Source organism: Nicotiana attenuata, unplaced genomic scaffold (genome assembly GCF_001879085.1).
Source record: "Nicotiana attenuata strain UT unplaced genomic scaffold, NIATTr2, whole genome shotgun sequence".
NCBI classification, from domain to species: domain Eukaryota; kingdom Viridiplantae; phylum Streptophyta; class Magnoliopsida; order Solanales; family Solanaceae; genus Nicotiana; species Nicotiana attenuata.
In genome coordinates this window covers 305,507-319,439 of record NW_017671150.1, presented here as the reverse complement: position 1 = coordinate 319,439, position 13,933 = coordinate 305,507, and the positions used below count along the sequence as shown (strand labels likewise).

Sequence of the window (13,933 nt, the reverse complement as noted above, 5' to 3'; positions counted from 1 at the left end):
CACACCTTTCACCTCCAAACACCTCCAAAGGACGTTCTAGGGACCTTGTCATACGCCTTCTCTAGGTCAATAAACACCATATGCAAATCTCTCTTCCTATCCCTGTATTGTTCCACCAACCTCCTGATAAGGTGGATAGCTTACGTAGTAGAACAAGCCGGCATGAACCCGAACTGGTTTTCCGATATAGACACCGCCCACCTTATCCTCCCTTCTACCACCCTCTCCCAAACTTTCATGGTATAACTTAGTAACTTGATACCCCTATAGTTGTTACAATTCTGGATATCCCCTTTTTTCTTGTACACCGGAACCATTGTACTCCACCGCCACTCTTCAGGCATCCTCTTCATCCTGAAAATAACATTAAACAGCTCAGTCAGCCACTCCAAGCCTGCTCTACCCGCATATTTCCAAAACTCTACTGGAATCTCGTCTAGTCTGGTCGCTTTGCCCCGACTCATCTTACCCATCGCACCCACGACCTCCTCAACCTTAATGCGCCTACAATACCTAAAGTCGTGGTGGTTCTCGGAGTGCCCCAATTGACCTAACACGATGTTTCCATCCCCCTCTTCATTCAGAAGTTTATAAAAGTATGATTGCCATCTTTGCTTAATCTGGGCCTCTTCCATCAATATTCGACCTTCCTCGTCTTTGATGCACCTCACTTGATCCAGGTCGCGAGCCTTTTTCTCTCTCGTTTTGGCCAGCCGAAATAACTTCTTTTCCCCACCTTTGCCCCTAAGTTCCTCATACAACCGACCAAATGCAGCAGTCTTAGCCTCTGTGACCGCTAATTTTGCCTCTTTCCTAGCCTCCTTATATCTTTCTCTGTTCGCTCTCCTCTGATCCTCATCGGTGCTCTCTACTAACTTAAGGTAAGCCGCTTTCTTGGCTTCCACTTTACCTTGTACCACGTCATTCCACCACCAGTCGCCTCGGTGCCCGCCAGATTAACCTTTTGAAACTCCCAACACCCCTCTCGTTGCCTCCTTTATACAGTCTACCGTCGCCGTCCACATAGCGCTAGCGCCCCCCCCACTCTTCCAGGCACCCATAGTCGTCAGCCGCCCCTCCAACTCCCGCGCGTTATCCTTAGACAAAACTCCCCACCTGATCCTCGACTGACCCCGTACAAACCTCTTCTTCCTCTTCATCAAGATACCAACGTCCATCACCAGGAGCCTATGTTGAGTCGCGAGGTTCTCACTCGGGATCACCTTGCAATCCTCGCACAACCCCCTATCACACCTCATGAGGAGAAGATAGTCAATCTGAGTCTTAGCCACCATACTCCGAAAAGTAACCAAATGTTCCTCCCTCTTTGGAAACATAGAGATCATGATCACCAACTCAAAAGCTCTAGCGAAATCCAACAGTGAGGTACCACCCCCGTTCCTATCACCAAAGCCGAAACCACCGTGCACCTCACCATAGCCACCAGCAGACGACCCAATATGACCATTGAAATCCCCTCCCATAAATAACTTCTCCGTAGGCGGAATACCCCGCACCACCTCATCCAGCGCCTCCTAGAAGCGCGCCTCCCAACCTCCTCGTCCAAGCCCGTTTGCGGCGCGTAAACGCTAATGACATTCAGAGTGCCCCCTCCAGCTACTAACTTAATCGCCATCAATCTGTCATTCACCCGCCTAACCTCTACCACCGACTCTCTGAGCTCCCTATCCACCAAAATGCCCACTCCGTTCTTACCCTTCACGACTCCGGAGAACCACAATTTATATCCGTTTGCATTCCTCGCCTTCGATCCTACCCACCTAGTCTCCTGCACACACACTATATTGACCCTCCTCTTATGGAGAATCTTCGCCAGCTCTATAGACTTACCCATCAACGTCCCTATATTCCACGATCCAATTCTCAACCTACAGGCGACCTTGTTCCCTTTACACCTTTTGGCCCCTGTCCCACCCCCTTCCTCTTGCCCTACCCCCTCCCCACACTACAAGAAAATTGCTCAATAGCGAAGAGAAAGCTGGTCCCTAAAAGCAAGAAATTGGTCCCAAATGGCCAATAGCGACCAGATAATCTGGTCCTTATATCTTCCGCCGCTAAAGGTCATTAAGGACGAGATCAGGTTCTAGTCGTTAAAACTGTTTCGCGACCAGTTTAAAACTAGCCCTTAAATAATTTTTAAGGACCATGTTTCTAGTGCCTTTTTGCATATTTTAGGGACTAAATTCCTGGTCCTTAGAATATTTTTGCGACTAGTTTAAATATGGTCGTTAAACAGTGCAAATATTTTAAAGCTGGTCACTAAGCCGAACAGGGCAGTACTACAAAGCTACAGATCAGCAACCAAAATTTCTTCTCCAAAAATGGATTTAAGGACTAACAGTCTAGTCCCTAAAGAAACAAGTCACAATTCCCTAAATCACATTCAATTTGCAACTAGAAAATCGAGTATATTAATATATAGATGATATTGCTTTTCATAAAATATTATCAAAAATGATCAACATCAGTTAGTTGCACCATATATCAATGATGTAAGCTAGTCACAATATAGTGTTCATAAACATTTAGCAAAAAACTACATATCACTAATATCCCTCAATTGTAATGTAAAATTTTCTTGACATTCCCAGCAAAATGATGGTTCAATCTATATGTCGTCAAAAATCTGCTTCTTGTAAACTTCAATATCCAAAACCTGTAGAAGAAATAAGAAATTTTAGTTCGAAAAACTGTATCAGTGTAGACGGAACAAAATCAGGGCTAGATAGAGAATAAAGAAGCAACAAAAGATTAATGGCTAGAAACCATTTTTCCCTTTCATCACTTAAAAAAGTTGTCTTAAGTTATATATAGGGACAAAGAATTGAGACAAATAGTTTAACTTAATGCAGCAAATCACAGTCTGTTATGTTCTGCTCTTAGCAAAAGGCTCCCATTCAAATGAACCAAATATCTAGCTACTTCCTATACTAAATGACAGGAGATATGAATTACTCATGAAGAATAAAGACAATTTGTATGAATTTTCCAGTTAAGGCCCTACAATATCACCAGTTAAATTTCTTATTACTTATTGATCAAAGAGGTCCAAACACAAACTTACACCTTCACAATTCCATTCACACGTTTGCTAAGGTTTACCATTCTAGGAGTATTAGAAATGGGCAGAGTGTTGCCATCAAAGTCATAGACAAGGAAAAAGTTCTAAGGATTGGACTTGTGAATCAGATCAAACGGAATATATCTGTTATGAGACTAGTTAGACATCCTAATATCGTGCACCTTTACGAAGTCATGGCCAAGAAAACCAAGATTTTTTTCGGGATGGAGTATGATAAAGGAGGTGAAATCTTTAACAAGGTAGCAAAAGGAAACATTAAAGAGGACGTTGCACGAAGTTATTTTCAACCGTTGATAAATGCTGTAGATTTTTTTCCATAGCAGGGGTGTCTATCACAGGGATTTGAAACCGAAAACTTACTATTAAATGACGATGAAAACTTAAAAATTTCAGATTTTGGTTTAAGTGCTCTTGTCGAGTCAAAGCACTAGGACGGGCTCCTACACACTACGTGCGGGACTCCAGCCTATGTTTCTCCGGAGGTGCTCAATAGAAAAGGCTACGATGGTGCAAAAACTGATATTTGGTCATGTGGGGTTGCCCTATTCGTGTTGTTAGCTGGTTATCTTCCATTTCAGGACTCAAATTTAATAGAAATGTATAGGATCAGGAGGTGTTGAGAAAGGACCGGAAACAGGTCTAACTGGGGGTGCTAAAACAGGCTGCCCCGGCCCATATGGAGGTGTTGATGTTGGAGGTGGCCTCCCTGCATCATTAGGCATACCGGGCGGCATCGGTCTAAAAGTAGAGGTCCCTGGTCCAACCATGGGGCCAGATGAAGATGGAGATGACATAGCTGGAGAAGAAGTAGGATGAGCATGCCGAAAAGCAGAAGCATCAGATCCAACTACTGGAACAGATGATTGAAAAGGACTTGCACTCTACGGAATACCAAAAGGTGTAGTAGCAGGCCTTTAGGGAAAGGTTTATCGATTGGGATATTCGGTGCCCATGGTCATAAAGGACCACTTCCTGATGTTTTTCCACCAAAACAAATAAAAAGGCAAGTCATTATTATATTAGCACAAAAAAAGCAATGCAAGACTTGTACATCAGCCGAGAATAGTAGGAAAGCAAAATATTTGCAGAGTTAAAGTACAATGCAAGAATGCAAAAGGGAAAAAAAGGCAAAAAAGAAAGATAAGGACAAAGGATAAGAAAAATAGCTCTGTCTAAGTAGATAAATACTCCATCGGAAGCTATTATCATTTTGTCAATGAGCAGTCCGACGAGTTTGATAGCAGATAAGGAATAGTTCGGAGAAAGAGGGAAATGGCAAAGGGAAATATCAGTTGCATTTCCTTTTAGTGCGAAGATGCGAAGATGTTCTTATAGATTGAATTGCTGATAAGCTTTCCTTACATGTATCATATTTTTAATTTTAATGAACTATCAATTTTAATGAATTAATTTACACTGTGTATAAAAACTAAATGGCTAGGATCTAGCTTCAGTAAATACGGAGGAAAAGCAAAAAGTGGCTAGGATTCCAAACTTGAATGCATTTGATATCATTTCCCTTTATACTAAGTATGATTTATCCAAATTATTTGAGGAACCTTTTTTAAAAAATGAAGCTAAATTTACATCCTGGAAACCATCGTCTGACATCATGTCCAAGCTGAAAGATACCGCTAAACGCCTTAAACTAAATGAAGGCCTAAGACCAGTTCTTTAGGATATTGTTTGGACATGGCAAGAAGAAGAAAAACCTCAGCAATCAAAAAATCAATATGTAACCAACCCCTAACAAGCAGAGCACAAGAGTTCAAACTAGCGATGAACCTGAACCTAGAAGCCAGGAGACTACTTTACCAAATAGAACTTTTACCTTGTATGTTCTTCTTTTAAGCATTCATCGTCCATTAAATGTTATTACTGATATCCTCAAGAACATATTCATATCAATACATTATTATCACTTCCAACAACTAGCGTCTCCGGTATGGGTTATCGAACTTCAACCACTAGCGTACATTAAGAAATCAGCAAATTGACTTTTCTTTTTCTTGTAATCAACACAAGTCTGTTCTGGGCAACAGAAACTATTGACTTTTTACTCTGCTGAAGGTCAGCAAATTGCTACTGGGATCGAGGAGATTACGGGGGATTTGGCTTTGACTAATGATGGACAAAAAGGAGTTGATGATAAGGTAGCTTCAGGTGATCGAATAACTGTGCAAGAGGATGGTTTGAATCGAGCAAACAATGGTAGTAAGCAGCAAGGAGTTACACTGGTGGCTCAAGAAGGTAAAAGTGATTGAGCTGTTGTCGATTGAGTGGCGCATGCTGTAATGCCTGAAGCTATTATTGCTATCAGTGGTGACATTACTACTGCTTCAGGTCAAGTTGAAGCTGGGAAAAATATTGAGGGTGTAGGTGTGGAGCAGGTCAAGAAAAAGCCAACTGGAGAGGATAGGAGGTTGAAGGATATTCCTGCTGCTACGATTTTCGCGAGGATGTACACAGCTACTGCTGGTGCATTGAAGGTTGCTGATGATCGAGCTAATACCTCAAACAAACCTGATATGGTTCAACTGGTTGGGGAATCTGGTAATGTGAAGGAGTTACAAGATCATCAGTTGGTGAAGGAAGTAGCAGCATTGGTGAAGTCTCAAAATCAAAGTCCTACTGCTGCGATGAAGTTTTCAAAGGATGGGAGTTCAATATTGAAGGTTGTTAATGCTGTGAATACAACTGGTGTGGCTATTTTAGATGGTTCACTTGCTACAGGTGATGAGGCAGATGTTCAGCAAGTTCAAAAACCAGTAGTTGATCATCCCACTACTGGTGCACAAACAACTGGTCATGACGGGGCAGAGGTGCTTGTCAATGCTGCTGCTTTGGATGAGGCTGCTGATCGATCAAATACAATTAAAAAAGTGAATGTTGAAGCTGGGCAATCAGGCAACCCTAAGGAAATAGAGGCTAATGTGAAGGCTGGAGTTTTTATGCAACAGGAAAGCAAAAAATCTGGACATGAAAGTGTTCAAGTTGCTGCAAATTCCAGTAGCGATTCTGATGGGAATATTGGTGCATCTACAGCTAGATTGAATGCCTATAAATTGGGCAATAATGAGAAGGAAAATATGGTGGAAGGCTGGCACAGTAGCTTGCAAAAAGACTGCTGCAACACAAACCATAGTGTGTGTTTTTGCAGAATTTTTTTATTTTCCTATATTGTCAGCTTTATTCAAACCAAAAGTTAAAAGGGACATCATCTCTTGACCACTCATAAATATTCCCCTATATAAGCTTGGTTAGACTACTGAAGACAGCATCGTATAAGCCAAAAGTTTACAAGTAATGTATGTTATGTGTTTAAAAAGCAGGAACATGAGCTCAAGAGACTTGAAGGTCATAGAATTGGGAAAAAAGAGAGAAAGGAAATGAAATCACAAAGAATCAATAAAGTGCTGACAACAATGTACAATGGAGTTGGCTCTAAGAAGAGTCAAGTTAAATCAATTGCATACGAACGCAACATAATATATCAATATGTTACATTGCTAATTTACCTCACTGTTTCACTTCATCTAATTTTTAAAAATATTAAATTTAGGTAATAAGTTGGCTATACAATTTAAAGAACCCATAAAAATCATGGTAAAGAAACTGCACTAGAGCACATAATGGTAAAAAAATTCAACCAATTAATCACCTCATATGAAAAACCACAAGACATCATACAAAATTTTCATCATAGAGATAGAGAGATGCAAAGAAGTGAAGGACTCATAACCAGAAGTGCGCCTCCATTATGACTATAATCCTCTGTTAATCTTTTGATTCTTCGCCCAGGTCTTGGCTTCATCTTTTAACTTTTTCTTCTTTAATTTTCTTGTATACATACACACGCTCCTTCTCCTTCTCTGCTTTTGACTGCTTTGGAATCTTAGATCATTAAGTTATGCAATGTGATTCACTCCATTTTTGCTAGATTTTATCTCAAATCATTTGAATTCCAACTAAAGTCTCCATCTTTTTCTTTAAATTGCAGGTTTTATTTATTGCATAAGCCCATAACTATGGAGTTAGGGGATAACAAGATTTTTGAACTAGGGCTGCTGCTAGCAGTGGCCCTACTGGGAGCCAAACTCATGACCCTTCAAGAAAGTCCCCAGAAGAATTGTATAATGCAAATCGCAAAGGAGAAAACCATGCAGAGACGAAACTCTACAAGAAAAACTCAAATTTCTCCTCCTTGACCTACGAGCCCCATCTTTAAACCAATATTCTCACTTTTATCACTCACACAATAACAATCACTATTCTAAACAACCCAATTGCAGAAAACAACTAAAGAAACAGAAAATTGCAGAACCCGATTTTTGATTTCTGGTTCAATCAGAAAAAAAACAAGAAGAAGAAAAAAAGAAACGAAACAGATAAAAGAGAAAGAAATTAACTTACTCTTGATTAGGCAGATAATCTGTAATATACTTGTAAACAAAAATAGAAAATGAGGCAGAAAATGGGAAGTTTTATTAATTCGAATCAAGTATTACAAACGTTTCTCAAACTGAATGATTACAATGAACCAAACTAATTCTAAGCTCCATTGTAGTCCGCCATTAGTACCTGTGGATTGAAGGTCGATTAGAATTGGGGTTAAGGAAGAAGAAGAGTAGAAGAAATGAGTTTGAGAGAAATAGAGAGAGTTGAGAAGGATCAGAATAGTACCGGTCATAACTGCCAATCTGTTAGGCCCAAAATTGGTTATAAGCTTGGCCCAACCGACTTTGGGCGGTTTAGTCTCCACCCTTTATTTGGCCCTTTTATTCCAGCCGTCCGATCTAACCCATGTGCAGCTCACGTGTTTTTATTTATAACCTATAATTCCTTCTTCTTTATTCACTTTCCTAATTCTGCTTTCTTCTTAGCCGACACATAACAATACCCCTTCGATGAAAAATGACCTTGTCCTCAAGGTTAGAGCTGTGCTACAAAATCTGGAAATCTGCTTCGAATGTAGCCCCAATCTTCCCAGGTTGCCTCCTCCTCACTCAAATTAGCCCACTGAACCAACACCTTGACTCCCACCCCATTGTTAACCTTCACCATCTTCCTTCTCAAAATAGCCACTGGATAAACCAAGACTTCTCCGTTTGCATCACAAATCGGTGGTTGTTGTTGTGGATTAATGTCGGGGCCTACTTGTTTCTTCAGCTGAGACACATGAAACACTGGATGGATCTGAGAGCCTGGAGGAAGCTCTAAGCGGTAAGCCACTTCTCCTATCCTTTGTAGGACTTTATAAGGACCATAGAATTTAGCACTTAGTTTGAGATTCTTTCTTACTGCAACAGAGGCTTTCCTATATGGTTGAAGCTTCAGATAAACCCAATCCCCCACGCTTAGGAATCTTTCCGATCTATTCTTATCTGCATAAAACTTCATTCTTGCTTGGGCTTGAGTGAGGTTATCCTTCAATTATTGTAACATCTGTTGCCTTTGGGCTATGCATGTCCCTACTTGGGACTGTACTGGTTGGGGTAGGGAACCCAAAGGAATATGTGGTGGTGCAAACCCATACAATGCCTGGAAGGGGGTAGTTTTAAGAGCACTGTGGTAGTTTGTGTTGTACCACCACTCAGCCAAAGGTAACCACTGGACCCATTGATTAGGCTTAATGAACACCATGGCACGCAGATATGCTTCTAAACACCTGTTCAATCTCTCTGTCGGTCCATCTGTCTGTGGGTGGTAGGAGGTGGACATATGTAACTTGACCCCCATAGACTTGAAGAGTCTTTTCCAAAACTGACTAGTAAATACACTATCTCTGTCTGAAACAATAGTGTTAGGTAACCCATGTAGCTTGTATATTTCCCTCAAAAACAAATCAGCTACATCTTGTGCTGTAAAGGGGTGTTTTAGAGCTAAGAAGTGACCATACTTGGTAAGCCTGTCCACTACCACCAAGATGACATTTCTATGGCTTGATGATGGCAACCCTTCCACAAAATCCATGGTTATGTCCTGCCATGGTAACTCAGGAATTGGTAGGGGCTGCAGTAAGCCAGGTGTGTGGATATTCTCAGTCTTCACTTGTTGACAAATGTCACATTCTGAGACCCATTTGTATGCATCCTTCTTCATGTTAGGCCAGTAGAAAATTTTACTCATCCTTTTATAAGTCCCCTGTTGTCCAGAATGACCCCCCAAAGGAGACTGATGCATAGCTTCAAAGATTTTAACCCTCAGATTGGACCCCTGACCAATGTAAATTCTCTGATTATACCTGAGAATTCCCTAAGTTAGGGTATAACTAGAGTTAGAATGTGTGTTGGTTATCAATTCTGTGATCAATTGATGAACCACTTGATCATGTTCATAACTCTCCTCTACCTCACTCATCCAAGTAGGTTCAGTGGAAGAAAGGGCAAATAGTGTTGAGTCTTCTTCTTGCCTCCTAGATAGTGCATTATCCACTCTATTTCAGCTCCCTTCTTATACTGAACCTCATAATCAAGACCAAGTATTTTAGTTAGTCCTTTCTGCTGAAGTGCAGTAGTAACCCTCTGCTCCAGGAGGTATTTTAGGCTATGATGGTCTATCCTTATGATAAAGTGGCCTCCTTGTAGATAATGTCTCCACTTATCCACAACTGACAGAACAGCCATGAACTCCTTCTCATAGGTAGATAAGCCCAAGTGTCTTGGTGCCAAGGCTTTGCTGAAATAAGCAATGAGCCTTCCTTCTTGCATCAGCACTGCTCCTATCCCTTTAGAGCAAGCACCAGTCTCTATTATAAATGTCTTGAAATCTGCTAGTGCTAACACTGGTGCACTGATCATAACCTGTTTAAGGGTCTAAAATGCTTGATCCGCTTCTGAGTCCCAATGAAAAGCATTCTTTTTCAACAAGTTGGTCAGTGGTCTACTAATAGCTCCATAAGATTTAATGAATCTTCTGTAGTAACCAGTAAGTCCTAGAAATCCCCTTAAGGCCTTGATAGTGGTAGGAGTAGGCCAATTAGTTATAGCCTCAATTTTGGAAGGGTCAGTAGCAACCCCTTCCCCTGTTATAATATGCCCCAAATACTCCACTTGTGATTGACCAAAGGAACACTTTGAAAGTTTAGCAAATAGCTGTTCCTTCTGAGGACCCCTAGTACACTGTTTAAATGTTTTACATGCTCTTTCATGGAAGAACTATATATGAGAATGTCATAGAAAAACACCAGCACAAACCTCCTAATGGGCTAAATGGGCCGGGCTAAACGGGCCTGGGCTTAGCGGTCCCGGGCTCTGGCGGTCCCGGGCTTCATGGGCTCAACGGGTGGAACCAGCCCATGACGGGCCTAAGCCCACATGGTCCTGGGCTAAATGGGCCGGGCTCGCGGGCCCATACGGGCCTAACGGGCTTTTTTATTTCCGGGCTATTTTTTTTAATTTTTTTTTGTTTAAGGCAATTTCTTGTAAACCATATATGTATATACTAATATAAATTGCTCTTATACATGGCTATATAAATATATGTAGTATATATAATATAGAAACCTAATTGTTAAAGTGCTTGAAGAAAAAGTAAAATAACAAAACAATAGTAAAACTAAATTATCATGCATAATAAATTAATAACAAAGTAAAACATTAAGCATAAATACGTCTAATAATTTTAAAATAACACAAATTGTCGAAAAATCTTAAAGACGAATTTCCGGATAAATACGCTCAAGACAATACTTTATATGCCTCCTTAAAATGCCTGTGGTACACCCTGAACGAAAATTTAAGACTCTTCCACAGTTCTTGCACTTCAATATTTGGCCTTCTTCATTTTCTTCAAGCACTTCAAAGTGTTGCGAAACAAATAAGCGCACTCTTTCCGAACGAGGCATGATTTAACTTGAAATTTGAGATTGAGACTTGAAGCCTTGAAAATTGGAGATTGAGAGATTGAGAGAAATTTAGATTGAGAATGAGTATTGAGTATTGAAATGAAGAAGAGGGAGGGGGGTATTTATAGTTTTAGAGAAGGTTAGTTTTGTAAATTGAAAAAAAAATAGGCTATTTGTGCAATATGACCGTTGGCAATGGTCATTGGGGGTGGGGCCCTCCTTTTGAAAAATCTTGTAATGTTTTGTAGTATATATACTTATTAGTATATATATATATATATATATAGTATACTATACTATATATAGTATGTTATGTATATATATTCCCTTATATATTTTTTTGTAGTATATATTGTATGTTATATATATATATTCCCTTATATATTTTCTTTTAGTATATATTGTATGTTATGTATATATATTATAGCTTATAAATAATTGCAAGTTAAAGACAAAAAAATATTGCAAAGAGATATTCAAGGGCATGTCTTATAATTTTTATTACCAAAAATGGCATATCTTTCTTAGTCTTCTTCCCCCCAATGGAATGAGCACAACAAGGTACTAATACCACCATTAAAAGGAAAAAAAACTAAAGAAGATGTGTCAAAGTACAAGTTACACCATAATCTACATTGTATCTCTAACAAATCTCATAAATCCTTCAAGGTTCGGAGGAGGTTCCGTTGGTGGTGGCGGAAAAGAAGCTTGTTCATCACCGCTTCCGGGCGAAGCAGCATCCTCCGCAAGTTCCGCTATCATTTCTTCATAAGCTTCGTCTATCTCCGGTTGTGATTCTGCAAGTCCAAACTAAAACACACAAAAATATATTCTTAAAACTTAAGAGTTGGAACGAGTTTACCGAATTGCCGGACAACTTCTTGAAAATTGAAAATCGTTGAAGACTTGAAGACTTGAATACTTCAATTAAACAACTTCACAATTTTTTACGAAATTGCAATAATAAAACAAGCAATTATAGAAGAGAAATTAGATATAGATTGCGAGAGATTGAGAGAGATTGATGAATTGGTGAGTAAAAATGAAAGAATGAGGGGGTATTTATAGTTGAGAATTGGGAAAAAGTATAATTATATAAAGTTTGGGGTTAAAATAAAGTTTGGGGGCCAAATGGCTATTTTTTAAAGTGGCCAACGGATAAATTTTGAAGGCCAACGGCTAGATTTTAAAAATTTGACCGTTGGTCTTTTTTTTTTTTTTAATTTTTTTTTTAAAATAGCCGTTGGAGCCCGTTAGGCCCGGTTGAACCGGCCCAGGCCCGCCTACCGGTCGCGGGCTTAGCGGCTCCTTGAATTGGATCGGCCCGCCACGGGCCTTGTGCACCATTTGGGACCGGCCCACCGAGACCGACCCACCAGGCCCGTTTAGCCCATTTAGACCGCGGTCCCGGTCCGGTCCCGGGCCAGGCCCGGCCCACAGTGCAGCATTACTCTGAACACATGGTTCATGAGTGATTGAAAAGTGGCAGGTGCATTGGTCAGCCCAAAAGGCATGACCTTGAACTCATAATGCCCCAAATGAGTTCTAAAAGCAGTTTTATAAATGTCATCTTCACCCATTCTTATATGATGATATCCAGCCCTCAAATCTATCTTGGAAAAAATACATGAACCACACAATTCATCCATTAAATCATCAACTAAAGGAGTAGGAAATTTATCTTTTATGGTCATGTTATTCAAAGCCCTATAGTCTATGCAAAACCTCCAACTCCCATCCTTTTTCTTAACTAGCAAAATAGGGGATGAAAAAGGAGAATGGCTAGGTTGTATTATACCATTATGGAGCATTTCATTAACTTGCTTTTCAATTTCATTTTTTTGAAAGAAACTGTATTTGTAGGGCCTGATACTTATAGGGTTTGCATCTGTTTTCAGGGGAATCAAATGATCATGAGCTCTTTTTGGTGGCAGTGAATTTGGCTCCAAGAAGACATCTGGATACTTCTTTAGTACACCATCAATTTCTACAGGTATCTCCTTTGCTTCTGTCCTCTCTTCAGCTGATAGTGTAAATAGGTGTGACCAAATAGCCTGACCCATTTTTAGTAACTGCTTGACCCCATTTGCCGACATACTCTTCAATTCTGTCTGATTGTAGATTCCCTTAAGTTCTACTCTTTTCTCTTTATGAGTTACTTGCACCTTGTATTCCACAAAATCCAAAAGGACTGGATTATGGGCCTTCATCCAGTCTCCTCCTAGTATCATATCATTACTGTAACGACTCGGCCGACCGTTTTGAGAATCTAAGTTCCGTTCAGCGGCGTACGGTCTCAAACAACTTTATAATATGAGTATCGACTTGTGTGCATGGTTGGATTCAGTTAATGGATAATTTAGAGTCAAATTGGAAGAAGAAATCTAGTTTTGGAAGTTTTGAACGGTGAGAATTTGATCGGAATTGGACTTTTGAGTAAACGGCCCCGGAATGGGCTTTGGGTGATCTCAACAGCTTCATATGGTGATTTTGGACGTAGGCGTATGTTCGGATTGTATTTTGGAGGTCCGTAGCTCATTTAGGCTTAAAATGCTGAAGGTTGAATTTTTGAAGTTTCCGGATCAATAGTGAAATTTTGATGTCGGGGTCGGAATGCGATTCTGAGAATTGGAGCAGCTCCGTTATATCATTTTGGACTTGTCTGCAAAATTTGGCGTCTTTTCGGGTTGATTTGATCGGTTTCGGCACAGGTTTTCGAATTTGGAAGATTTGGAAGTTCATAGTTCGATTGATGGTGTGATCCGTTGTTTCGGCATTGTTTGATGTGATTTGAGACCTCGAGCGAGTCCGTGTTAGGTTATGTGACTTGTGTATGTGTTTAGACGGGGTCCCGGGGGCCTCGGGTGTGTTCCGGGTGGGCTACGGGTCATTTTTCCCATTTTTGGAACTGCTGTTTTGCTGCTTCTGTATCCTCCTTCGCGATCGCGAATAGCCTCTCGCGTTCGCGATGCCTTGTTGTTGAC

The 13,933-nt window shown here is 40.3% G+C and overlaps 1 pseudogene; it reads left to right on the top strand.

Annotated features, from left to right (window-relative positions):
* Window positions 1-3,000: 3,000 nt before the first annotated feature.
* On the top strand, window positions 3,001-4,007 carry LOC109206259 (annotated as a pseudogene).
* Window positions 4,008-13,933: the final 9,926 nt, after the last annotated feature.